The 27892-nt window shown below is 37.8% G+C and overlaps 1 long non-coding RNA gene across 1 annotated transcript; it reads left to right on the top strand.

The window, feature by feature from the left end:
• The first annotated feature begins 1141 nt into the window (after window positions 1-1141).
• LOC147648086 (uncharacterized) lies at window positions 1142-27023 on the top strand. Its single transcript, XR_015280742.1, has 3 exons — window positions 1142-1228; window positions 23704-23934; window positions 25742-27023. It is a non-coding gene; the product is annotated as an uncharacterized LOC147648086 (long non-coding RNA).
• The last annotated feature ends 869 nt before the right edge of the window (window positions 27024-27892 follow it).

Consider the following 27892-nt stretch of genomic DNA (forward strand, 5'->3'; position numbering starts at 1 on the left):
AGGGGCAGAACAGGAGGGGCCACCAAAATAAATGCAGCGTACACCAGCAACACAAGGAGGGTAGAACATCCCCAGCTGACAATATACAAGGGACCTGGCGGTAGAGGAGTTCCCCCTGGGTCCACAGGACACATCTCCAAAGTGGAGGGGCAGAGTCCACTCTTGCTGGGACTTAAAGTCATGCCCCTCTCCTTAACACCACCTAAAATCAAATCCCTGCCTCATTGGGTATGGATTTATATACTCCTATACAGGGTAAGGCTGTGAAAGTTGAGACTGTTCATCCTGGAGAAGAGAAGGCTCAGGGGATCTCACCAAAGTACACAAACACCTGCAGGGAAGGTGCAAGGAGGATGGATCCAGGCTCTTTCCAAGGGTGCTCAGTGACAGCACCAGAGGCAATGGGCACACTCTGAAACACGGGAGGTTCCCTCTGAACATCAGTAAATTCCTTTTCCCTTTGAGAGTGACTGAGCACTGGAACAGGTTGCCCAGACAGGTGGCAGCATCTCCATCCTTGGAGATACTCAAAAATATCTGGACGTGGTCCGGAGATACTGGGTCTATATGGCCCTGCTGTATCAATGAGTTTGGACCAGACATCCACTTTAAAACATTTCCATTGTTCTGTACTTCTATCCACAATACAATTAAGCACTTTAGGTAGCTGAGATAAAAGTTCTTAAGTGTATCTGCTTCTCTGGATGCTTCTCATTCCTTCTAATAGGAAGAGAAGTCTGGGAAATAGGCTGTTTGCATATATCTGTACTCCAAACTATTTGTTAAAGTTTCCCTACCTATGAGCTACAAAAAAAAAAACCAACCCTAATCCAACCCAGACCAAATAAAAAAAAAATACCACTGCAAAAATAAACAAACAAAAAGAACCCAAAACCAAAACCAGAACACCCCTCCCCCCAAAAGGGAAAAAAAGCCCAAACCAAACAAACAGAAAATAACCCCAAGGCTTTATTTGGATTCTTTGGCTGTACAAAATCACAACAGCATTCTGCAGAACTCAGAGCAGCAGGTTTATGTAAGCTTTTGCTATACTGCCTTCCAACTGATTGTAACTACCTGATAGGTGAAGAGTCCACTTCTGCCACTCCTGCACATAAGTTAATGTTAGGAGAGTACAAGAGTGAGAAGAATCCCAGCAACAGAAAACAGATTTTGGTGTCTGGTGTCTAGCTTTCATTTTCCAGAGCATTTGGAGACATTGTTGTATGTAAGTCCCAAGATGCTGAAGCTTCTGTTTATTTTATTCACTCTAAGACTTTGATAATATGATTTGTTTTTTAATGGCAATTCTGTAGTCCAGTTTGTATTTTCAGATTTAATTTTCAATAAGAATTCTTTTCAAGCCACAGGTTGAATGATTTTCTTTTTCAGCTTGTCATACAAGGTACCCTCTGACACACAGAGAAGCAAGGAAAGTAATGCACATAATTATTTTTTGAAATGAGAGAATAATTATTATTATTTGAAGTTGGTTATTTTTCTTATTGTCAAGAGTGCTATTCATCAGCAGTAGCAGTTTTTAATATTACTAAGAAAGGACAGTTTAGCTTCATATGGATTTTTAAAAAATGAACTCTTTTAAGATTGGAATTATCGGTCTGGTTTTTTTAAGCTGTAATTTCAGCATAACAGTTAAAGAAAGTGAAGCCCACCAGCAGCAGACATAGGGTCACTAACGCACAGATTGATTTTCCTCTTCCCAAGTAACAGTCTCCTTATCAAAAATAGTAGATGTAGCTTCCAAGGACAAGTTGAGATGTGTGAGAATGAAGCTCTTACCCTCATTAATTATCTCTTAACTCATTACTTAATTCAGTGAGTACAGGACTTTCAGAAAAAAGCATGGGCACATAAGGGTCTTATTCAACATCCAGTGAAGTCACAAAAAAAATTAATCAATTCATTAGTTTATAGGAAATGGTTACCAAATACTTAATATCATCACTCCAGTATGGATCAGATTTACAGTGTCTGCTTTGTCTCAGTGAATGCTTCGAAGTCCAGGTAGGAAAAAAGAGCAGAATGTCTAAAACAGGGATAAAACTTTCATTACAAGGCACAGAAATTATACTGTAGCTATTAATTAACAGAGCAAAGGTCAACAACCTGATTACTACAGTCTATTGGCATGCTTCTTACCTTTAATTTTAGTTATAACACTGTGATTTTTAATATTATTAATGCTGGAATTATTCTCACTCATATGGTGTACAGTCTACTTGTATAAATAATGACATTTATAGGTGTGGAAGAGTACTTGTCCCATAATGATAATTTAAGGCCACTTTACTCACAATATGTTCACGGATTGCAGGCCAGAATTAAGTGAATAAGGAATGAAAATCAGAAAAATAAAAAATCCTTTCTGCATTGCTTATTTTCTGTGTATTAACTTCCTTCATGTCTTAACGGTTCTGCATTGAAAAATTACTAAAATTCGAAAAGTTAATTAATTCTTTCTAGGAGATTCTGTACTTTAAACATCTGTTCATAGAATTAATCTAGCTGTATAAACTTTAGGGACATACAAAATCCTAAAGCAAGCATAGAAATTCCTGTTCACTATGCACAGATTATGTGCACTTGTTAACTTGTCAGGGTGCCAGAAAAGCCCTTTTAAAGGCATATAACTTATGTAGTTCATATGTAACATAAGTTGTTCAAGAATAGAATATAGTGCTAATACACATAATTTTAAGCATTTACTCCAGCTTCACAGTGCCCTGAGAGCTCTTCCTGGTGTTGAATCTGTACCTCCATTCTAATGTAAACCTGCTTTTTATGTTTGCTGGTTTTGAATCTCCTGTGCATAAACAACAATCAGCTTCTCTCCTCCCCACTACATAACCCAAATTCCTTCAGTCTTTCCTCAGAAAAAACTTTCCTGTCTTTGTGTAGACTGGACAAATCAGTTCCCATGTTGTTTATGTGCACTGGTTTGTACATGTCTATTGATATGACATCTGACTGTTTTACAGTGGTGTGATGTTGATGGTTCAACCACAGCAGCTGACTATTAGTAAATTCAAGTTTACAAGAAAAACAGTTTCTGCACACCCCATTGCTTGGCAGTACAGCCAATTATTTATACCTTTCTCTTAGCAAGGTCATTCTGTGTTCTTGTCTTCCAAAGACTCACATTTAGTATCACCTGAATATGAAGCACACCTTTTCTCCATCAGCCAAATGACTAATGGAAATACTGAGCAGCATCAGATTCAGGACAGGAGCCATGAGATTCCACTGGACATACGCCTCTATTCTCACTCCCTGAGGAGTAAATCAACTCTAATAACTGTAACAGAGAATGTTATATTGTACTTTTTGTTACTCATCCATTTTGGAGTTGGTCCACTTTCTCTGTTTCACTCTGCTAAAAATTGTGAGCTCTTCCATTGTGTCCTACAGGTTGTCTTCCTCCTTTGCATTCTTGACAGCCCATGGTTACTGATCAAAGCCAAACCTAGAAGAGTCCCAGCCAGAACTGACATAATCTGACAAAGCTGTGTTGTTTGTGTGGCACCTGACACACTAAGAAAAACTTAAAGATGCTATAAAAAAACCCATGTTCTGCTATTGACTCAAGGTTCTAAGTTATGTTCCTCCAAACAGAAAATGATGGGGTGTTACTAACCCTTTCCAAAATTATCTGCATAACTTCAACTACCATAGGTTAATCCAAAAGTTTAGGACATCTTATTTATAAATATCAATTTCATAACAGAATAACTGAGGAGCCCAGGTCTGACATCCACCATCACCTTTTCATAAACATAGTAGTTTCACAACTCTAGTGGGCTGGTTATTAAATCATAGACCAAAAAATGGTTCTCTGAATTTACACCTGAAGTTTGATGCAGGAACTTTCCAAAACATAAAATTTCACAATCAAAGGAAATTGTAATAAATTTGTCAAAATGTCATATTAATTTCTGGAGGATGAAAGAACTCTTGAGTACTGTTTTTGGTATTTGGTACAGTATTTGGAATTCTTTAATGCTTCAAGAAAAGCTAACATGAAGGAACAATATTGATAAAAGCGATACTTTTGTTTTTAACCTTTTAACACCCTGTGACTTTGTAATGACTTCCAAAAACTCAGCCACTCTGGTTTCCTTTTCTTGCTGAAGAACAGATGTAAATGTCTTAAATAGTTTTTTGGCTTAGGACTTACAGCATAGATATACATTTTTTAGAACAAAATTCATCTCAAAACAAGGTATTATTTTAATTAGTGAATTAATTTTATTATAATGCTGGACACTGTTGTCACAGAAAATGGGTCTACTGGTACAGGTGGTGATACAAAACCTACTCTCACAAAATTATTTTAGCATTCTATTGAATCTCCACTGCAGCAAGAATAAAGGAAAAACAATAAAAAAAAATAAATCAGATATTCATAAGCACCAGTGAAAACTGGTGTGGACAGCTCTGCATTTTGGGAACATACCAACATGATCAAAAAATAAAGGTATGTACCTTTCCTGCCTAGCAGAATTATAGCCCAAGGGAAGACATTCGATAAAATATTTGTATATACAAGTCATAACATCCTTGGCAGAAGCTGGCATGTGCTGTTGGGGGAAGAAATTTTAAAAATTGCTTTCCAGCTCACATTACAGACAAGAAGGTGTACAGAGTGTAGAGGACCTATTTATACCATAATTTGAGGGATATCCAAAAGAAAACAGAGCATTAGAGAAATTCTGGACAGTTTTAAAAAGCTAAAGCTAAGCAAGCATAAACGCAGATCCTATTTCTGATTGAAATAAGTCTCAGTGAAAATGAACTTACGGTATATACAAACACAATTCAGTAGTGCAATTTTCTGTGTAACTGTTTTTGTTTCCTGCACTCACATTTCATGATCTGGACTCTAGAAGCTTGCATGGAGTACAATGTGTAATATGCCATACCAGATATAGAATATCAAAGTGCTTTTTACCAGTAGCTTTTACTGTGAAAGAACAAAGGGGTAACAAAGGGGTAAATCTTTAACTAAAGATGTACTGAATACATTTAATTGTTAATTGGGTTAATTTAATTGTTTATTGAAATCTTCCATGGTAGAACATATATTGCAAGGCTTCTGGTTATGCAAAGTAGTTACATTCTTCAAATTTGAATATATAAAATAGGACTTCCTTTAGTGACAAGTTATTTTAAAGGCCTGAACAGTACAGAGGTGTTGAGCTAGAAGTTTTTCTGTCATTAATATCATCATGAGGAATTTACATATGACGATGCAGTAAATTGATTTTAAAGGGAGGCAAAAATTCATAGGAAGTTACTGAGTTCCTATGGGGTTTAAGTATATTAATACTTTGAGTGGGGGTATTCATGCATTAAAGTTAATTCTGTCTGAAAATAGTTTAGGAGACTGTTGAAGAAGACAGAGAGTCAGCTGCCTATTTTACCTATATAAAACACGGAATTTGCAGCACTATAGTCAAGACAGAAGAATGTTTCTCTTTTAAAACTGACTTTAATAAGGAAATGTTTGTTTTTCTGACATGAGGAAGTTTTAAGTTGAAATTAACTGCTAAGTGCCTGGATTTGGTGCATATTAAATTCAAGGTGATTCAAGCACCCCAGCAAAGCAAATGGAAAACTCAAGATGTAATTTGAAGTCCCTGGATATCAAAAGATTTTCCTGTCTTACTTCCTGTCCTCCCCTCCTCAGTTAAGGACTACTAATGCTCAGCTTTTTTTATCTTTTCCAGGATATCACTTGCTGAGATGTCCAGGGCTTCCTTTCAGTATATTTGCAACCCTGTTTTTGATGGCTGCCACTAGGTCACCCTCAGAAGAGTGCAGGCACCTGCATGAGCAGCGCTGCAGCAGTCAGGTTTCCAAGCAAATGTCTAGAAATGGTTATTACACTGCTGTCCACTTTTTTTTTTTTTTTTTTATGACAGCCCAACATATTGCCATCTGTCTTTATAAACAGACTGGGGGGGGGGATGAATTAGCTGTATGACATTTGAGTGTGATAGATTCTCTTCACAAATATTCTTCAAGAAGCCTGTAGCTGAGTTTAGATCAACTAGAGAACCATATGGCTCTCTTATTGAATCACCAATGGCTTTAAAAGGAATTGTGACTTGCTGGTACATACTTAACTGAACATTTTTATTATTTGCCATCATGCTAGTAGATTTTCAATCAGGTCATATCATATATATGGATTTTCTATCACAGTTCTAATTTATTGTTATTTCTTTATATAAGATCTACAGTATGCAAAGAGAAAGTTTGTGTGAGACAAACTTGTTTCTATTTTTATGAAAAGGAGTATACCGATGATCTTCTCTAAGACATTAAACTTTGTAAGTCATTGGCATCAATTACATTGTATTAGTAAGTATAGTGACATGTTCAACTTTACATACCTTTCTTTTTAGCCATATTTCTAGTTGTCTGTGTTTACTCTCCTGTCAAAGCAGTACCGTTTTTTCCAAGCCAAGAAGGCAAACCTATTCTGTATTCATAAGAGGATTTAAACTATTTGTAGTTACTAAAATAGCAAAAGAAATGCATAGACATTCAATATCATTATCACACTTTCAATTCTTGGTTCTTCAGTAAGACAACCTCTGTGCTATTCTCCCATTTCTGATGGCCCCTACTTCCTGCCCCACCTCCCAGAATCAACTTTGAAAGATGTATTTTGTCCAGTGTGTCATGTTTGCCTGAGACCACCTTCACCACTTCTCACCACAAGAGAACTGTGAAGTGGGGCCAACAGTTTCCATTGAGAACGAGCGTTAAGTTTCCCCCCGGAATCCGGAACCTTCACAGAGTCATTCAAACTCTTAATAGACAGTGCATCTCCCAATCTTTACTCAGCTCCCTCCTCAGAATCTGTGCTCCATCTCCTAACCTCTCCCTCAAGTGTGACACAGTGGGCGGACAGCCTTCTTTGCAGTTCTTGCCATATGGGGAGAGCTTCTTGTGCCTCCTTGCTGCATTCCTTCAGAGGTACTTCCACTTAGGAAAAAACACACCCCAAACACTGTTTTATAAATATATTTATTGTTCTCTCTGCTGCCAAAATGTGTTTGTTTTTCTTAGCATCTCCTTTTTTTCACTTTTGATGTGATAATAATTTATTTAAAGCTAGAAAATACCTTGCAGTATATTTTACATATGCATTTCTCCTGGAAGAGAAATGGATTGTGTGCATGCCATGCTACATTTCTCATTCTTATGCTTTTTGTGACATCTTGTTCTCAACTAATTCATAATCCAGTGATTATTTTGTAAACCTTGCCTATTATCTATCATTCTGGGTTTTTTTTATTCTCTATTTATTCTCTTTACCTCTCTGTTATCTATGAATTTTATGACTGAAGGAACAAATTAACTGCCTGCAACTGTTTATACTTCTGTTGAACGCTTCTGGTATTTTTAGTTTTGAGTCTGGTTTCAAAGGTCTTCAGTAAAACCTATTTAAGATCTTACTAGGCTCAATAATAAGTCTTTTATAGTTTTTCAAAGTAGATTAATCATCTTCAACTCACTGCCTATTTTTCTTTAAAAGTTTTAGGCCAGATTCTAGTAGTGGACACAAAAAGCATGTGACACTATCAAAATCTAAGTAATTGTACTTCTGCATAGTAACCCTTAATTTTCTCAGGTTTTCCCTCAAGCCATACACAATCACAAATATTTGGGTAATGGAGTCCTTTCTTGAAAATTGATAGCTTTGGAAGTTGATTTCTGTTGGAAGAAAATAGTCCTGCTTTATTTAGAGGACTCTGAACAGAAATACATGCACAATACTGCTCAAACCCAAGATTATTAAGTCAGAAAACCAGAAATTATGTTTGCTGGAGCTAGTCAGAATGATTCAGTAATATTGTTTACATATGTGTTTTTTCTTATTGTGCAATTTTTCTTTCGCATGGATAGATAATTTTTCTGATATGCAAAAGATTGCATATGGAATTTTTATTTCCACTAGCTTTAAGTCATGCATATTTTATATTTAAAGAGGATGTGTAGGCTTCAAGCTCCTCTAAATCTGAACAAGCACCAATAACTTTCTAAACTTATATCTCTTATTCTGAATATGTAAACACCAAAAAAATCCTCTAAGAACTTTTTTTTTTTTTAAATCAAACATGATTATATGGTGACCTCCACTACTAGTTGTCTAATCCACTCATCCAGGAGAGTGCTGTGCTCCCCCTTAAGAGTCATCATGTCAGCTGTAGTCAGAATGCAATAGCAGTTAACAATGCTGAGCATCATTTAGGAGGCATTTTTGCATGGTGTATGCTCAAACTGGTAGAAGACTAAAACCTGTATGCAAATACATAATTGTATGTATAGGCAAACTATTCTCTTCAGCTATTTGAAGGGAATCTTAAAAAACTCCACTAATAACTGTTTTGCCAGGAAATGCAAAAAGATGCTTAAGGATGACTGCTCTACTTTAATTTTTTAATGCTTTTGATATAGAAGTGGTCTTAAAATTCACCTGATTTCCCTCTGTGTTTCAAATAGAGCAATTTTTTCCCCCATAATGAGTCAACAATGGTTAACTGAGATAATTTCTAAATAAATATTTTTATGTGAGCTTAGGAACGGATTTCCATTAACAACAGGCATAAACATCATCTAATCTCCCTCTGAGCCTTTCTTTCCCTTTTCCACACATGCTTAATGTGAAAAATGAGGTTCACTCTCCTGGTAAAATTCAAAAGTTTAATAAAGGACAATAGGAGACAAAGGTAATAAAGCAAAGTTTAGTGGCTGGGTGTTTGGCACTCAGCCAAGAGCACACCTGCTACTTCTGGGACACCCTTTACACACCTTTTCTGTTGCATCAGCCTACTGCATATTCATAAACAATCATGCACATTTAAACTTTTCTCCAAACTAGTTTATATGTTCCAAGAACTGTTTAGCATGGCTCCTCCTCATTTAGAGCATGCACATTTCTTGGCTGTGGTTTTAGTCTGTTCTTATTATCACCTCCAGCCTGGGTTTTGGTCCATGTTTTTTTCAGATGGTAGGTGCTGATAGTTGGCATATCAGTAGCAGGGTCTTCATCACACGTTCATTGGATGTTATCCAAGCAAGCAGGCAGTTCAATTACCACAGGTATAACTATATCAGCCATTTCACTAGAATGTCTAAGTTTAGTTAACAGAAATAAAAACTGTATCTTTATAGCAAGGTTACTTTAATATCATACATATAGCATCCATTTTAATATTTCCAAAACGACAATATTATAATATGTATTTATAATATTAACATGGTTTCCTTGGACAAAATAATTTTAAATAGCTTATGCCAACAAAATTCATGAGCTACAAGATTTGATTCTTCTGTTTCAAAATTAAATACCTCCTATAGGAAGTCTCAAATCATTAAGCCAAATTTTTTTCGACTCTTCCCACGAAGATCTGAAAACACACTTTATTGGAACTGTGAAAAAAGTCTTGAATTTAATGGAAGGTTTCTATTTCTTTTTTATTATCTGAAATGTATTCAGCTGATAGTGAAAATATTGCATGTTCCATGCAGAAAACTGTAGTTATTTTCAGGTGACGAGGTATTCTGAGTTAGTCACTATGAACTAGTCTAGAGTTTAACTATGATTTTCTGTGACCTCAGAGAGGATGTGAATTGTTAAGGATGATGGCATGTAGTGTGGGAAACATTATGGGAGTAGAAGCACAGACACAAAGACAGCAGAGTTCTCTGTGTTATCAACAGTGGCTGAAGTGTGCTCCTGGCTGAGATCCTCTGATCTCAGACTGCAGTTCATCTGATAGACTGGATCTGTTTTAAATAAAAAACAGAGGTAGCTGCTATGAAAGGAATTGCTTCTGAGTCACAATGAGCAAGGACACTGGTTTCTTAGCATGTTTTGCAAACATGCCATCGGCTAGTTTGATTCTGGTTCAAATATCACCATTTTATGTGATTGTTGTAAAATGGTTACAGCTCAGGTGACCTATTTTAGGTTTGCTTTGAAGGAGACATTGCTCTGGATTTTAAATCCCCAGAGAATACAGATGCATTTTTAATAGAGGATCATGTTTTATTATTCAAAAATAATACTAAATTAATGAAGTTTGTCTTACCTGCTTGCTCTCAAGCAATTAACTGTTGGTATCTTTTTGTTCTGCTGGTCTTCACAATGATGGATAGACAGAGAGGAGTAAAACCATTGTTACACAAATTGCTGCTCGCAAAGAGTGCTCACATACATTTCCAGAAATATTTCATCCTTCCTAACTCTCCTGGAAATCAATATTGAACCTCTGCTGACCACAGGACTACAGGGTAGTTAATATATTGTGTTCCCTGCAGTGTTACTTGGAGTGTCCATTCCAATCAGAGTGTCTGTGCTGGCAAGAGTACAAGCCCAGAGGAAAAAAACATGCATATGTATATAGAACATCAGATTTATATACTAAAATCTTCCTACAGAGTTCCAGGATTAGTTCATTGGAAAGACCTGTTGTGTTTCATACCATATTAAATTCTTAAGGTTTAGCTAAGTCCGAAATAAGTTATTAATGACGTATTGAGGCAGTGGGAAGCATTCAGGTCAAGCCCAGGAGCTATTAAATCTTTTAAGTGGCTCATTTTTCTGAGAAAAAGGACTAAGCTCTTTTCTTCTTGGATAAATGAATAATAAGCATGCTCAGGGACAATTTTTCATCTAAATGATCCCAAAGATTGGTCTGTATTACAAAGAAATTACACATTCTCCTGTCCTGGTCTGCCTTCTGTAAGTACAGCCCACGGTTTTAAGTCCTGAGGAAATCTCTGAAACACCTGCCAGTCTTATATGAGGTAAAAGAAACTCAGAGTCAACCAAATTATCTAATTTCCCTTTGTGCTCAGAGATTTTAGGAACACTGCAAACAAATTATCTGGGTATTTAAAGCTACTACCATCTTGAAGACTACTGAAAACTGCAAGGTTTGCTTTCACAAACTGGCCATCCTTTCTTCAATATGCTTGGGGATATTTCCAGACATGTCCATACTTAGATTGCAAATTAGGGGACACTGATGTAGGAATCAGTGATGGAGAAGTGTTTTCAACAACCTGAATTAATTAATAACACTACCTGGTATGTACTGGTAAGATTACGGGAGGTATGTGACTGTTTATAATTACAACAGATGCTAACCTAGTAAGCTTTTAAAAATCCCATACCCCAGATTTCTCTGGGAAATGTCCCCAGGCCTTCACTGTACTTATATCATTAGCACATAACATACAACATAATCCTTAACAACTAATCCAAATCTGTTTGAAACCTAAAATCACTGTTTCTTATCATGTCCACCATAAGGTGGGGAGAACAATTCCTTCCATGCTTCTTCTTAGGTTAAGGAACAGCAGTTTATTCAAGAATTTCTCATCGACTTTTTTTTTTTTTTTCATTATCTCTGGTAATTCCTTCCACTTTTCATGAAATATTTTACATTTGAATCCATTTTTCTTGAAGTGTAGTTGCCCAAATCTGGATAAACAGTCTAAACAGGCTTCACTTGAGTGTTGAGTAAGGGCCAAGAATAATTTCATTCTTTTCACAGCAGAAGTCAAGATGGAAAGGGGCCTGATAACTTATTTTACAAGTGAGGAGCAAAGGCCCACAGGGATCAGCAAAATGGCCTGGGAAAGGAACAAAGGAAAGTTTTGTCAAACTCAGAAAGATAATGCTGGCTCTTGAGCTACATTAAGTGCTTAAATCACATACCATTCATTTTCTCAAAGATCAGGCAGTAAATGAAAACTAAAAATATAAAAGTAGTTGTTTAAAAGTCAAATTCTTGATATTAAAATTGCGGTGAATGGAAGAGTCCCATTCTGTGGTAGCATTTGTCAGTCCACAATTGGGGTTTATTCTTCAGTGGATTAAAAAAATTACTTTCTGAAATTTCTTTATGAAAATTAAATTCTCCAAGGGAACATGGTATCTCTGTCACACTTTATAGTTTCATGGTTAGGGTACTGCCCTCAGATGTCAGGCTTAGCTCCCTGCCTCCAAGTATTTTACTCTGGAAAATTTCAAATTAAGCAGAGCAAGGATTTGACCTAAGGTCTACAGGCCAGAAATAAAATAGTCCCAAAAAACTTTTAACATTAAGTTCTCTATTTTGGTGTAAGGAAACAGCATATTTCACCAAAAATCATGCTAAAATTTTGAACAGGAACCAAAACCGTGGGTGAAAGGAAAAGGAATCTGAATGGATAGGATCCATGGAGTTATGTGGATCATTCTGAGAATAAGGAAAGGATAAAAAGTCCAACTCTATGTGGTGGTAAGCACTCTGTCATTCATTTGCATTTTCTATGCTGCTCTCTGCATCACTTTACAGAGAAGTTATAAAAATATGGTGATGTTTGGTATCTGGGTACAGAAGGTTTCACTTTATGGTCATCCTTTTTAATTTCTTTTCTTTCACTCTCTACCTGGTAGAGAGCACTTGGCCACACTCCTGGTGCTCAGATGATGGAAATGGCTTATAGAGTTCGTGCCTGCTGTGGTTTGTCTTGTCACTGGGCAACACTGAAAAGGACCTGGAGCCATCTCCTCTATACTCTCCCTTCAGATATTTGCACACTTTGATGAGGTCTCCTGTGAGCCTCCTCTGGACTGAACAATCCCAGCCCTCTCAACCAAGGAAGCTCCAAGGCCATAATTACTTTTGGGGACCTTCACTGGGCTCTTTGGTTGTCTTGCTCGTACTGGGAAATCAGGAGCTGGACACAGAGCCCATGTTGACCCTAATGAGAGAATTGCAAACATCCTTCTGTGTTAGAGAGGGCTGGACTCAGCAAAACACACAAAGTGAGGAACCATTCAGGATTTCTGCATGACAAACATTCTTAGTTAAACAAGCTTTTCCTGCATGTGGGGCTGCATCTTGTGGCTTCCCCCCAGCCCAGCACCCGGCAGCCGCTCTCTCGCTCCCTGCACCAGCAGGACCAGGGAGAGAACGGAGAGAGTAAAGGCTACAAAACTTGTGGGTTGAGATACAGACAGTTTAGTAAGGGGAGCAAAAGCTTCTGCCCACAAGAAAAGCAAAAGAAGAAATCAGTTCACTGCTTCCCATGGCTGGGCAGCTGTTCAGCCATTTCCAGCAGAGTGAGGTCCCATCCTGCTGATGGTGCCTTGGGAGGACAAACATCATCAGTCTAAATGTTCCCCCCCTTCTTCTTCCCCTTCTTTATACACTGAGCCTGCTGTCACATGTCTGGAACATCCCTTTGGTCCCTTTGGGGCCACCTGTCCTGTTTGTGTCCCCTCCCAACCTCCCAGGCACCCCCAGTTCCCTCCCCAGCATGGCAGTGTGAAAAGCAGGAAAGGCCTTGGCTCTGTGCAATCCGTGTTCAGCAATAACAAAAACATCTCTGAATCATCAGCCCTGTGCTCAGCACAAAACCAAAAGACATCCCCACGCCTGCCCCTGTGAATAAAGTTAACTCTACCCCAGCTGAAACCAGCACAGGGGCACAAAGAGCATTATGTAGGTTACCGTTTATCTACTTGAATCAATGGTTTTGATTCAATCAGGTGAACAAATTTGGAATCTAATTATGGTGTAGAGGGGGCAAAACCTTCCATAAATGCCTCTGCATTTAACTTAATGGAAATGTATTTGGATATCTATTAGAGCATGATAATAACTGAAGACAAAAAACATTGATAGTAATTGAAGACAAAAATCATCTATAGTAATAACTGAAGGCTACAGACAGAGAGCTTTCTGCCTCTTTCCACAAAAACAAAAAAAAATCAACAAAAAAACCCAACCCAATCCAAACCAACAACTACTACAAAAAAGCCCCCAAAAAACCCAAAAATAACAACCAAAAAGAACCCCCAAAACTCAAACTAAAACAAAAAATCACAAACAAACAAACAAACAAAACCCCAAACCAAAATAAAACAAACAAATAATGGAGGAAAACATTGCTAGAACTTGAATACTTAACTTTAATTTTCTATTAATGTGCTTAAAATAGCATAGATCTTTTGAACAAAATGAGGTAGTATATAATCACGCAAAATAAACTTGTTGAAAACAATGCCAATAGAGAAGAAAGATTTTGTCTTGGATGAGGTACCAATTCCTATTACCTAGAAAATTAGATAAGCATGTCTGACCCATTTCACCAAGATGGAAAAAGGACAGAGAAATTCAGCATTCAACTCAATTGATAGCCTAAAAGAAAAAAGAAGAAATTTGACTTTTGTTTACTAAGTGACTTGCCCTTGTCCAAAAAAGCTACAAGACACAATTTACATGCCCTTCAAAAGGGAGCATCTATAATGACTGAGAGAACTGCAAACTAAAAGCAAACCTTTCCCAGCTGCTCAGAAAATCCAGCTCATTTTCTGACAGCCTGTAACTTGTAAGAGGAGACTGAGGAACTTACAAAAGAACAAGACAAGCAAAGAGTAGTCTTTCTCCTCAAATGTCCTTCTCCCTTGTGGCAGTCATTGGCTTAAGGACCTTTGACTAGGCAACCAGATGATGGTGTTTAGTGGAGCTTTCCTCTATAAATTTTTCTAATCTATTTCTGAACCCATTTACTCTACTGACCTCCATAACACTCTACAGAACTATATTCCATAATTTATGCATTAAGTGATAAAGTATTTCCACTGAGTGTTTTAAACTTCATGATTGATTGTGTGACCCTTGGCTCTTGTATTATAAGAATAGTGAATGATCACTTCTTAGACACTTTCTTCAAACTAATCAAGATTTTATAGACCCCCTTCACATATATTGCTGCCTCCTATCCGGGTTGAAGTCTCCTGGCCCAACATGTCCTCTCATAAGAATTCTGTTTTGTGCTGTAGTTTTGTCTTTTGGTCATTTATCTTCTCTTTTTATACCTTGCAGTTTTATCATAACTTTCTGACTACAAAATGGGAGCTACCAAAGTGGCACTAAATATTCAGCATGTAGGTACATTGTATATTATTCTAGTGTATGGTCATAGAAATGTAGAATGTCTTGGGCTGGAAGCCACCTTAAAGATGATGCAGTTCCAACACCTCTGCTGTGGACAGGGACACCTTCCACCAGACCAAATTACTCAGAGATTCACTCATGATGACCTTGAACACTTCCAGGGATGGGACAGACATCATTTCTCTGAATAGTGTGTTCCACTTTTTCACCACTACCAAAGAAATCTTCCTAATATCTAATCTAAACGTAGTTTCCCTGTCACTACATGGCTTTGTAAAAAGTCCCTCTCCATCTTCCTTGTGAGTTCCCTTCAGGAACTGAACACTTATTGGCCACAATTAGGTCACCTTAAGAACCTTCTCTTCTCCAGGCTCAAAAATCCCCATTTTCTCAGCCTTTCCCCATAGCAGAGGAGCTCCCTCCCTCTGATCACCTTGGTGTCCCTCCTCTACATTCTCTCCAGCAGCTCCATGTCCTTCCTGTGCTTTTGGACTTGTCTGCAACTACTTCAGACAATTAACATTTGTTGAATGTTTACAGCAGAGCAAAGTGAAGGTTTGAACCTTAAAATGGCTTTAATTTGGTTTAATAGGCAGTTGGGCCAGGCTTTCCAAATATATTACTTCTCTGTGAAGATGCTTCCTTGCAATTATGTCACCAACTTTTGTAGTTCAGCCTTTAAATATTGTATTTACACACTGCCTGGAACATGGATTGTTCATTGCAAATATTGCATATCAGGAAGAAAGGAATCTTAGCTTAGCACAGCCATCCCTTTGTGTAGGAAATGAGGAGGAAGAGCCTGGAGAAACTCCTGGATAAGGAATAAATGTGGCTAGTACCCAGAGCTCAGGCAGCAGCACTGGAACTGCAATTTCTGTCTGTATTTCACTGCCTTTCCCCCTCCTCTTATTTCAGTGATTGATTCTAATTCCTGCTTTGATTCTTGACTGCTGCTTGGCAATGAGCAGAACATTTCAAGAGAAATGTCTCTAGAGACAGAAAATTCCTTTCCAGAATGGCAAAAGCTGATTTTGGAGGAGCAAGAGCAGGCTACAAATGCTGAGCCTAGGGTTATTCTAACACTGGTAAGTGATAGTCTTTCGTGACTACAAGCAGCCCAGAATGATAAGGAATCTAATGGCTGAGCTTGAGGCATAATCAAGAACTATTTCACATGCATTTCAGCATCCAACAGATTGTAGCTGAGGATGCAGAGCATCACCAAAGGCTGTATGGAGCACTGTGCAGCCTCTTCACCACTCTCTGGCCCCCAAACACCTGCAGAACCACCAGAGAGTCCCCCTCTAAATTGGGGTTTATGCCCACAAAGCTGGGAGGAGGAACAAAAGCAGAAGGTGGCTTCTTACTCTTCCTACAGCTTCTTAGGTTATGAAACAGGTTTTAGTTATGTTAGGTCAAAGCTACAGACAGGACTTCACCTGTTTCCTAAAGATGAATAACAAATTTTCCTATGTATTTAATTCAGACTTGGAACATGCAGCTGCTTCTCATCAAAATGTGTCTGCATGCAGTAGATTGAACTTGTCCCAGTGGAAAATAGAAATCCAAGAGGGCAAAGATAAAGAAAATAGTGGCTAAATGTACATTATAGAAAAAAATTTCTATATAGCATTTACAATATAAATTTACAATATTTACAATAGCAATTTCTTACTCTGTTTTTAGAGATCTCCAACATCTTTTGCCTTTCCAATTTTTTTTTTTCCACAACACACATACTCTCAAAATATCCTATCAGCAATTCTTTTACTAAAAATGCATTTTCTGTAAAAATCTAAATAATTTGCAGGAACATTTTGAACTTAGAGAAATTTATTTCTTTTTAATAGAAAATGAAAGTAAAAATTATTATGCTTTACTCAAATATTATTTGAATGAGGTTTTAGAATGAGGTTTTAGAAATAAAAAGATGGTATTTTTAATTTCAACAAAGCAATACACAATATTTCTCAAGTCACATTACCTCGTGGCGGATGTAGTTCAGACTATCTATTTTTTTGTTCTTGTAAATCATGACTTTATCTCTTATCACTCAGGAAGGGCTATATTTAATTCCCCTGATTTGTGGCATTACTTAGTGAATTGGGAGACAGGCCACAGCCAGTGAGATTAGCCTGTAGGACAGGATGGGAATATCAGGCTCCCAAAATTACATGCTGCCTTTGGCTAGATTTCTAAATTATGACATGGGAATGATTTGAAATCCTAGCTCTACTTGCTTGCAGTGTGGAATCTTGGGAAAGGCATGTTATTCTGCTATGCCTAAAAGGCAATGCAAATACAGCAGTAATTTCAAGAATCAAGTCAGAGATGCCACTGGCTGCTGCTTTTTAAACCCTGACTCCTAATGTATTATAAAAAATTGGTATATTACTCTTAGCACAATGTAAACAAGGCTGGACAAGTAGAGAGACAATCTTGGGCTGTCACTAACCCTGAGAGAGAGAACTCGACTGTGTCCAGGAAGGACAGACTGTGCAGCCTGCTTACAGAATTTTACAGGGCAGCAGTGAGTATTGCACTTGCTGTCCTCCACAGGCATTGGTGCAGATTAGTGCCTAGGTTTTTCATATGCTAGGTGTATATATAAAGGACCATTTTCTCTCCATATTTTATCATGTTTATCTACACATCCTTAAATATTAGAAAATCCCACTCTCATTAAAATGTAGGTAGATTGTCACATACAGGAAGTCAGTAACGGAAATAAAAAGGCAAAGCCTGTACATTGTGTCACCAATACAGTAAAATTACTTGGAATTCAGAAAAGCTCTGTGTCTTGGTTTGAAAGACAGGTGTTTGCTTAGGAAGGCAGGAGCCTTCCTTGAAATGGAAAATGTAAACCCCCTCCCTCCAAATTATTATTATTTTGAAATTAAGGGCCTCTCAGGCAAAGATATGGGAGTAAGAATAACAGTTCTTTACTAGGAAAATTAAAACAAAAATGCAGTAGTAAAATAACAACACTGACAGAGTCAGAATTCAACCTGACTCCCTGTTGGTCAGGGTGTTGGTAGCAGTCCCATTAAATGGTGGCTGCAGTCCTCCTGGAGTGACAGATGTGCTTCTGTTGAAACACTGATCCTGTAGAAGGGTGTAGTTTTCCTCTGAACGTCCAGTGCTGGTGTTGATGGGTCTGGTCTCTCTCCCCTGGGAATCCAGTGGAGAAAGGCTGCCTGTGGTGTTCCAAGTCTCAGATTATATCCAGGTAGGAATGCTTGGCTCTTCCCCCTGGGTGGAGCATCTCCCAATGGGATGATGTAATTTTATCAGTCCTGCGGGGAGACTCAATGGCCCATTAACAGAAGAGATTCCCCCTGGAGGGAGGATGGGTGGTGGAAGAGATAAAGAACACTGCCCCACCTGGTTTTAACAGATGGTAATAGAATACTTACTTTTGGTTACACCTCTCATTGAAACCCTGTATTCAGAGCAACAACACCAGACTTTCCTGAGCACTTTTTTTCAGTTCTGAAAGAAATATTATAGATGGTTCCCTCCCTGTATGATACACATCAAGTGTAACAACTGTGCTATTTTTCTCTGAGAATACAATGAGAATGTATCTCAAAGTAGGTGAGTTTTCAGTACTCAGCTGGTAACTTTTGTGCAGTATTTTTAGACACACTGGGGGGATCTGGGCTTGTCTATCATTGCATCTCCTTTCTTTTTGACCTATAGAAATCTGTCTGTAGGAAGAGAAGTGTTGCAAGTATTTCAGCTGGAGGCAGAAGGAATCTTACACTGTCCTGAAAATAAACATGAGGGAGGTCTCTCCTGCATGTCCTAAATTATTAATTTGGTCAGTAGACTGTAATGCAGAAGCTTTTTGACATACTGGGGTGTTATATTAAGACACTGATTCTTGTAACGTTTGCCAGCTACCCAGCCTCAGCAGAAATTTGAATACAGTCAGGATATAAGAATTGAATCCCAGAGTGGAAATGATGAAAACATTGGCATTCAGGTATTTTGAGGCAGGCTTGTAGAGAGGAGAGAGACTCTCTACCCACCCCTACCTGTACTGGTGCTGAAAGTTTTTTTTTTTCTCTGTGTGCTTTCTCACATGAAAACAGGCTTCCTGAAAGCTGGATACAGCACCTATGGGGATCATGGATTCTTCACACGCCTTTACCTTCACTGAAAGCTGTTCTATTTCTGGTGCAGTTCATAGTTCGTTCAGTATGAAATTTCTTGATATATTACATAGTTTTGATACTTCTTCCCCTGGAACATTTTCTGTTTCCCTACTTCTGAACTCATTAGTGGTGTTAAAATGATTAGCTGGATGCAGCTCACAGGCGGTTAGCAGAAGATATGACAAGGATCCCAGTGCTTTCTGAAGGACAGAGAAACAATATGTTGTGAGAAATACATTTCTTATGGCTTATAAAAGTAACTTTCAAATTTCAGCATGACAGTCTTTTTCATATTCTGAAATGTAAAAGTCTTAAAAACATTCAAGCATATAAATGTAATCAATGCATTCAGTTCATTAAGAGATCTTGAAGTTACTCCCAAGGACGATAAAATGCATTGGAGTCATGTTGGGTTTTGTGTGACTGGCTCCCAAGGCTATCTTTGAAGGATATTGAGACTGCTGTGGAAAGTCAATAGACCCATAAATGTACCACCCCTTTGACAGCCTGTAGATTTCTGACAACCCAGACAGATCCCACTTAGGCTACTGTGCACACCTCTTTCCATGAAGAGGAAAGTGCTCACGAGTGTAATTTCTTTCTCCATAGGCAAATATAAAGATTCCTATTTGTTTTGCACTAATGCAATTCCAAGTAATATTTCATGCCAACACTGAAGCATATTTGTGTTATCTTCATTCATAGTGATATTAATTATTTTTTTATTTTTCTTTTTTTAGTTACTTTCTTCCTGGAAATACTTTCTTTGCTCAAGTGGTCAAAGCACTGAGTTTGGTCAGAAAGGCAAAGAAATTTAGTGAGTCCATGGAAGATGAAAGAGTTCAAATTACAGGTGTTCGACTTAGTGCACTGACTGCATTCCCTGAAGCTCCCAAACATGAACTCAGCATGGGGGATTTGTGATATTTTAATGGCTACTTTCCTCTCAGCATGTGGAAATGTGCTTGCACATCAGGCAGCTCAGAAAAGGGAGCTTTTCAGTAGTCAGAAAAATTAATCCTTGACTAAGAGACAGTATTTCTAGAAATGAGGAGGCACTCTGCAAAGGAGTTAAACCAGTTAGTCAAATGAAGTAACTGTAAAGTTCTGTTAACATAGAATTCTTCCTAAAAATAGAGAAATCTCCACTTTGATCTTGTCTGTTTCCCTTTTCAGCTTACCTGCCAGTTGTGGGCTTTTATTTTGAGCTGGGTTTTTTTGGTTTTTGGGGGGTGCTTTTCTTGGTGGGTTTTTTGTTTGTTTGTTAGTTTGTGTTTTTTCACTTTTTGTCTTGTTTTGTAAATAAACTGTTGACAGGAATAACACTGTGGTGACACTAGGATCCTCCCTACTCCCCATGCCCATACTAAGGAAATGGGAAGCATAAGACAAATCTATAAAGGAAAAAAAAAAAAAGATATCCTTCTCCCTATCATCTTCATCAATTATCTTAAAAAAATTATTTCTCACTAGTAAGACTCTATAAATCTTACTGCATTGGCAATTTCCTTCATTTATAGGTTCTCAAAATAGTAGCTTGAGGAAGGATGACACACAAAATTACATATGCCTTCTGTGGGCTTAAAGCAATGTATACTTCTATCACACTATTCAAAGTGCCTAATCATATTGCTCAACACAGAAATTGTGGCATCTTCCATCACCACCTTAGAGGAGCTTTCATAGTCAGCAACAGCATTGGAAGCAATTTTTGCCCTTGAGCTACTGATGTCCCTGTATGAAACATGCAGCTTTTCCTTGCAGACAGCATTGCTGAGGTGTAAGAAACACGTTCTTCACAAGAAGAATCTTGGAGGGATGGACCACAGAGGTCCCAGGCAGCAGAAAAGTCCTTGTGTCTATTGCAAGGACTATTACATTACTATTACATTACTATTGCCTAGTGATTGCATTTTTCTGAGCATCACACTTGCTCATAAGTGTAAATATATGGCCAGCATTTACTAACCTGGTAAATTTTTACTGACAAAAAAAAATATCTGGTAGAAAGTTCCAATCCACAATGGCATCAAACATTTTTCTATTGTTCAGCTGCAGTGCCCAGATGCAATTTGTATGCTGAAGTACTGGGCTTGATGCAACATTTTACTGCTTTTGTTTTTCATCACCTTTTTTCTGAGGTGGAGATGGAGATAGCAGTGCAAGTGGGGTGCACAGTGTGCTGTTTGGAGGAATGGGACATGCAGAGGCACAACTAATATTCACCTCTTTCTATTCTATTTCAAAGGAATGAAATCAGCAATGTTTCTATGGCAGTCTCCTCTCCTTTTCCTTCCTCAAGTAACAACCCTCTGCAGACATAAAGCATGACTTTTATACAGGCTTACCACAAAATTTCAGTATTTCAAGGAATAGTTAGAGAGTTCAGTGCCTTGCAATGCTGCTCTTGTAACAATGCACATTTTGCTGGCCCATGTGGGTCTGCTCTGATGCCATCACAAGTTCCATAGACCATATGTCCTGTGGATAGATTTCAATTTCTTGCACATTTGACTGGGACTGTGGGAGTTACATGACCTCAGCTGTCCCTTCCATCCCTGTGCTCATAAAAGGCAGGTTCCACAAACTCTCATGTGCAGTTTCTGCTGCACCGAGTACAAGCAATCTACAGTCTTTGGGAATATGTTACTTGCCTTTGATCTGGATTCTGCCTTTCCAAAGACATGTGCCTTCCTGCAGGTACAAGCCTCAGGTAAGCATAACTTACATTCCTGTGAGTTGTTGATATACTGGTAGAAACTACTTGAAAATCTGACCTGTGCCAAAGTTCACTGAGCCATAATGCTGGGCCAGGCAGCTGCTGCATGGCTTGTACTGCCTCCCTCAAAGCCTGAGATCTGCCAAAATAACTGCTGTAGACAGGGGGTTTAGCAAATAGCCTCAAAACATTTGGATAGCTATGAAATATTAAAAAAAAAAATAAATAAAAGAGAAATAGAGAGAAAGAGTGAGACAGATAAGCAGTAAGTATTCCTATTTAAAAATAAAAGGAAGAGAGCAGTACTCCAAGTGCTGAGACTTTCATCTGGTGTAGCTCTCATCCAGACTAAATTGTGGGCCTAATGTAAGAGAGAAAAATAGAAAATTGCCACATGTGCACAGTCACATAATAAGCAAACGTTAATTGATGTGCTTTGTTTGTGATAGCTCCTGCGAGATTTGCAATGAGCAAGGCTTTTCTGTATGGGCAATTCCACAGCATATGCTAGCACATCCAGGAAGAGTCATCATGTCTAAGTACTTTCCACCATCTGCTAGGAAAATGGGAATATTGAAAGATTTCTCTCAATTTACCCCAGTGTTTTTATGTATGTAGCCCTGATTTCAGCCCTATCTCTTTTGACCCATGAAGCTAAATGCCATGTTCTTAACACTTTTGTGGAGTTCTGTACTGTGAGCCACTTACAGAGAAAAATACGTAAATGGATGCATTGATACACAGTAATACACATCCATACACAGATACATAGAAAATACACTTTACAGTTTCCTGTGGTTGAAGGATGAAAGGATTTCTGATTGAGTCAACTTACCAGTTCTTTGGTTTATGTGCTCACATTCACACTTGTGCAGTTCAAGGACAGTAATTATTTTTTTTACTGACAAGGATTTGCCAGTTGGCTCAGTTTTTCAGCCTTCCTATCTCCCCTCCAAGCTCTGGAAACAGACACTCCTCACCTCTGCCTGTCCTGTTGCTTTTGTGGTCTAAAATGCGTTATTGAATCCAGGATTTGATTCAAGGATTCCACAGCTGGTCCTTGCTACCTCTCTTGGTAGCAATGGCTCACCCATTAAGTCAGGATGATGGAAATTAATTCTATTCTGGGCAGTTCCCAAGATTTCTAATGGAATATGGGATAAAAGCTGGTGGATAAGCAAAATTTCATCCTGTCCTAATGTACAAACTTCAAAGTTCAAATCTGAGATAATGATAAAAAACAAAAAAAAAACCAAAACAAAAAGAGTAGGGCTGCTGCCAGATTTCATTCTAACCTAATTTGCTTCTCCTTTAATCATCACATTATGCATAATTAATGTGCTTTGAGAAGACTTGTCTAGGTTTCCCACCTCAAAAAAGAGTGTGTCATGGAAATTTTCACTAAGAAACACAATCTCAGGCAAGGAGAAGCCCAGTATGGTAACCAACCACAAGGGCATTTGTTAGCATGCAGAACATTTCAAGATGAACTATTTTGTCAGTAGAAATCACCTTTGTGGAAATGTAGGAGCTGTTCTCAAAGAGGCCAGCATGACATTTAGCTCTTCTGTTTAGTTTCAGTACACGATTTACATGGTCCAGTGCACTAGACTGAAGTTCCTATTTTCAGACACTCAGCCCCAATAATAGGATCTAAAATTCACAGTTGGGCTTCCAGAACCTGACACAGTGGATAAAGAGCACATCCATAGGATTAAAAAAAAAATAAAAAAACCTCTGTATATTGCAAAGGAAGCTTTCATTATTTTCTTTGTTTGAGTCTAAAGTAAAAGATATGTGTGCAAACTTACATCTCTCTAAATTTTAGAAATGTGACCCAGGACTGCACCTCCCTGAGGTGCCAGTGAGTATAAGCTGATGTCTCTTTATGTGTCTGCTATGGAAGATGGAGATGCCACCCTCCTTTGATTTCATGACTTCATGCCTGCAGCAACCAGCTGGAATAAGAAAGCAACAAGTTCTTCACTCTTTTCTACCAGAAGGCAGCAAATTCCATATCTTCTATCAGTACCCATGATATTGTTAATTCCTGCATTAGGTGTGTAAGTGCTTTCATAAATCTATCTCATGTTCTCTGCAAATGTCATGGCAAAACAACCAAAAAATAAAGAAAAGGGAGGGCAACTCTGGTAATAGCACATTTATATAATGTAATAACTGGTAATAACACATTTTCCAGTAACTGCATAGAGTAAGCTCCTGTGTATTTGTTTTGTGTCCAGATCTATCTTGTGAAATCCAAGAAGAAAGTGATTTTCAATAAAGAAGTAAACATTTAACTATATTTATCACTTCTACTGCTTAAGAAAATTGACACATGCTCACACACACACACACACACACACACACACACACACTCTCTCCCCTCTCTCTCCTCTTGATGAGAGAGATGAGAAAAAACAAATGAGAACTTAAATGCAAATTCTCAACAGAAGTAATTATCTACAGATGACAAAAATGCTGGTAAAATAGGATTTATGACAGAATTCTTAATACTGCTGTAATGATACAATGATGCTAGGAGAAAGCTTTTCTGAAAGAAACTAAAATGTTGAGTACCTGAAGAAAATTGTAGAGATAGGTTGTACACCCATTAACTTAATTGAGTTGATGTACATGCAAAAAAATATTAATAAACACATCACAAAAATAAACAGGTCTGAATGTCATTAAGAATGATTGACATGCAAACACACAGCAGCATGCTTTCTTCCATCTGCTTATCATTTCAAGGATTGATAGGTAAATAAAATTAATTCTGACTGACTGGTAAAGGGCTGCATAAAGATTTATAATATTCAGTAAATAATTTGTCATTGCTATTTGAAAGTAAAATTGACAGGATATGACATCCTATTTATTTCCAAGAAAGAGCAATTATGTTGTATACAGAAAAAGTGACTGATTATAACATTACATGACACTTTGAAGCCAACTGCTTCAATTATTATATCCAAATTATGGCCAAGAAAAATATGCCTTGTGGGCATCTCATTTGATGTTTTAACTTAGAGGAGAAATGTAATTAAAAAATAGGCAAGGACATCCTCACCAACTTGAGATGAACAACAAGGGAAACATGCTAGAGGGCTTGAATTTTTCTTATGAAAAAATACACTTAAAACAGTGGGAAAAGATTCTTCCTCTGTCTTCCCCTTTCTCTGAAATACAGAGGGAGTTTGTAATTTGTCTTCTCTATGAAGTCACCATGCTCCTGAAATGAGGAGAGATATCCTCATTTGGAGATAGATCATATTGCATGTGTTATGAATTTTTACATGTAATTTTTGTATATAAGTTCAGCACTACCAGTTCTGTTTGTGATCAGCTAATGGGCCAATCAAATACACAAAAAGTCTGTTTTAGCCACTTGTGAACAAAACCTCCTGGTTTTGTAGTTCCCTGTCTGGAGAAGCCAAGTTGCCTACTCTCACCAATACCAAGAAGTCCTCAAATACCCATATTAAACACTAAGCACTTAGACCACCTTAGCAGGACCTTTTACAATTAAAGAAAATTAACATTTAGTATCTTGGCTTAGAAGCAGCGGTCTAATTATTAACAGCATTCAAAAGGACAGCAATGTGAATTATTACCTTGTGGTCATGAGGTAAAATGTACATGAGGTGTTACTGGTAAATGAGAATGCATTCTTTAACCATATTGACAGAAAGACGTGCATTGACAGAGAAGTAAGCTATGGAGAGCAGAATTAAACCCTACATAATTTATTTATAGCACTTTGTAGATGGATTATGGCCCAGAATTTTTTTTTTGCCATGGTCTCGTTTCAAGCAGCTTATTACCATGTGTCTGACTTTATCCTTTTTCATTTTGTTCACCAGGTACAGTTCAAATTTAGAAATTTCATCAGCTCCTGAGACCCATCCCTGTTACATGGGCTGGAGATTTGCCAGCGTGCCCTGCAGCTTGTTTTCCACCCACTGCTCCCAGCATGCCTGTACAGACACACCACAAGATGCAGCAGAGTAAAAAGCTGCACAATTCTCTCTGAAAAGGTTCTGTTCCTACCCTTCCACACACTGTGCTCCCCTTGTGTCCACCACGACACAGAGATGATCTGACGGTGGTGGCACTTACATTTAACAGTGCTACAAAGTGGCTTGATCCTGTGAATTCAGTGCCTGAAAAGGTTCAGCAAAATATGCTTGGGAGTAAAATTAATCTGTTTGAATAGTATCTAATATGTCTCACATGCTTTGCATTTAGACAGCCATGTATCTGTGTTTTCTCAGTCCAGTGCATTATCTAGTTAAGGGTCAGGTCTTAAATAAGGAAATGTCTTGCTTGAGATTAAAGTGCATTCTGAGTATAATCTGAATCACGTGCTCTAAGAGTTTTGTTCCTAGGAGGGCAGCCAGCAATTTAAATAAAATGAGATCATGCAGTACTGTACAATGTGTTTAAATAAAGATTTTACTGGCTGAATATGTAGTCCTTGCACACACAAAGGTAACTTCAAGAATTTCAGCAATACCACCAAACAGACATTTTATCCCAGGAGGACTAGTAACAATGTTGACATTTCAGCCACACAATAAAAAAGTTCTGTACCCAAAATATTAGTTATATGATTTTCCCAGAGTGAATACAAGTGAATTACAATTCCATGTACATGACTGAAATCCCTGGTGTTACTTTGTTATGCAAAAACCTTTTAGAACTGATCATAAAAATGTCGAAAAAACCTTTTGCATTAAAAAAATCTTTCTCCTTCTTACAATGATAACAATCACATTTCTAGAGACAATATGTGTACATTCTATTTGGTGCCAAGTATGTAATTAATTATTGAATCTCTGTGAATAACACCATGATTAAACAAACTTGAGATTATATAAGCATAAAATGTACCAAGGTTGAAAATGCAGTTAAAATACATGATGCTGCATTGCTGTTTTCTTTGTAAATGGAAGAAGATTGTATAAAAAGTCATGATGATCTTAGTGACAATGCAATTTTCAGTCATGAGGATTAGTTGCTTTGTATGTTTTGCTCACTTCCCTGGGCTGCAATGATTCTATTGTGTCTCACAGTGTTCAAGGTACACTGCTAATTCACGTTTCTCGTCTCTTGAAGATGAAAGAAATTAATATAATTAAGAAATCATTTCCACTTGTAGATATTCTCTTACTCTGAACTTAAGCACTGTCCAAGAGGTGTGTCCACTGCTCCTTCTCCATATCATCTTCATCTGGTGGTCAATACCAAAGAAGACTTCTTGACCGGAAATAATAGCTATACAAGTGATTTCTCATAAAACTAGCATAGTAAAGGTTATACTACAGTAAGAGCAGAAGATTTTTCTTTCCTAGTACTCCTTCAGTGCAATGATTCCTAAAATCAGAACTCTTTGCAGGGATGGTAAAATACTGTGTAAAGAGGTAGCAACATGAAAATATGTTAAAGCTTTTGGCAATAGATAAGACTGCTTCTTTCTTTCATGTGCATAAAGCCCACAAATTGTCATATCAGATGTGAGGCATGACAAGAGTCTTCTGTGTAAATAAGAGAGAATGAAAACACAGAAACTCCCTCCATACTTTCTGGAAAATTCAGTATTAAGCTGCCTTGAGACCCAAAACCTAGTGGCTTCTTAGTGCAGGAATTACCTGTATGCAGGTTCAGCAGCTTGCTACCAGGCAAGCAAGTGCTTCCATAAAGACAGATTCTCAGACCCTTATAGATGATATTTACATATTCAATGAACAGATGTGAATTTTAAGTTCACAAATACTCTGTACATTGTCCAGTCATGGGTAATTGAAGTTAGGACTGCCAGCCATCGCTCTTACTGCTCTCCCATTTCTCAATAACCTAATTTGACTAGAACTACCAGTCATCACAGCTGAACTCCAGCCTTATTTTGCCTGAATCTGACAGTCACAGCCCCCTGGAAGTGTTTATAGCTTTGAAAGATCACTTTAGCACATCAGCAGCTGAAGTAGCTCCCTTTCTCCCGACATACTCTGACA

Source organism: Cyanistes caeruleus, chromosome Z (assembly GCF_971803275.1).
Source record: "Cyanistes caeruleus chromosome Z, bCyaCae1.hap1.1, whole genome shotgun sequence".
Taxonomy (NCBI): Eukaryota; Metazoa; Chordata; class Aves; order Passeriformes; family Paridae; genus Cyanistes; species Cyanistes caeruleus.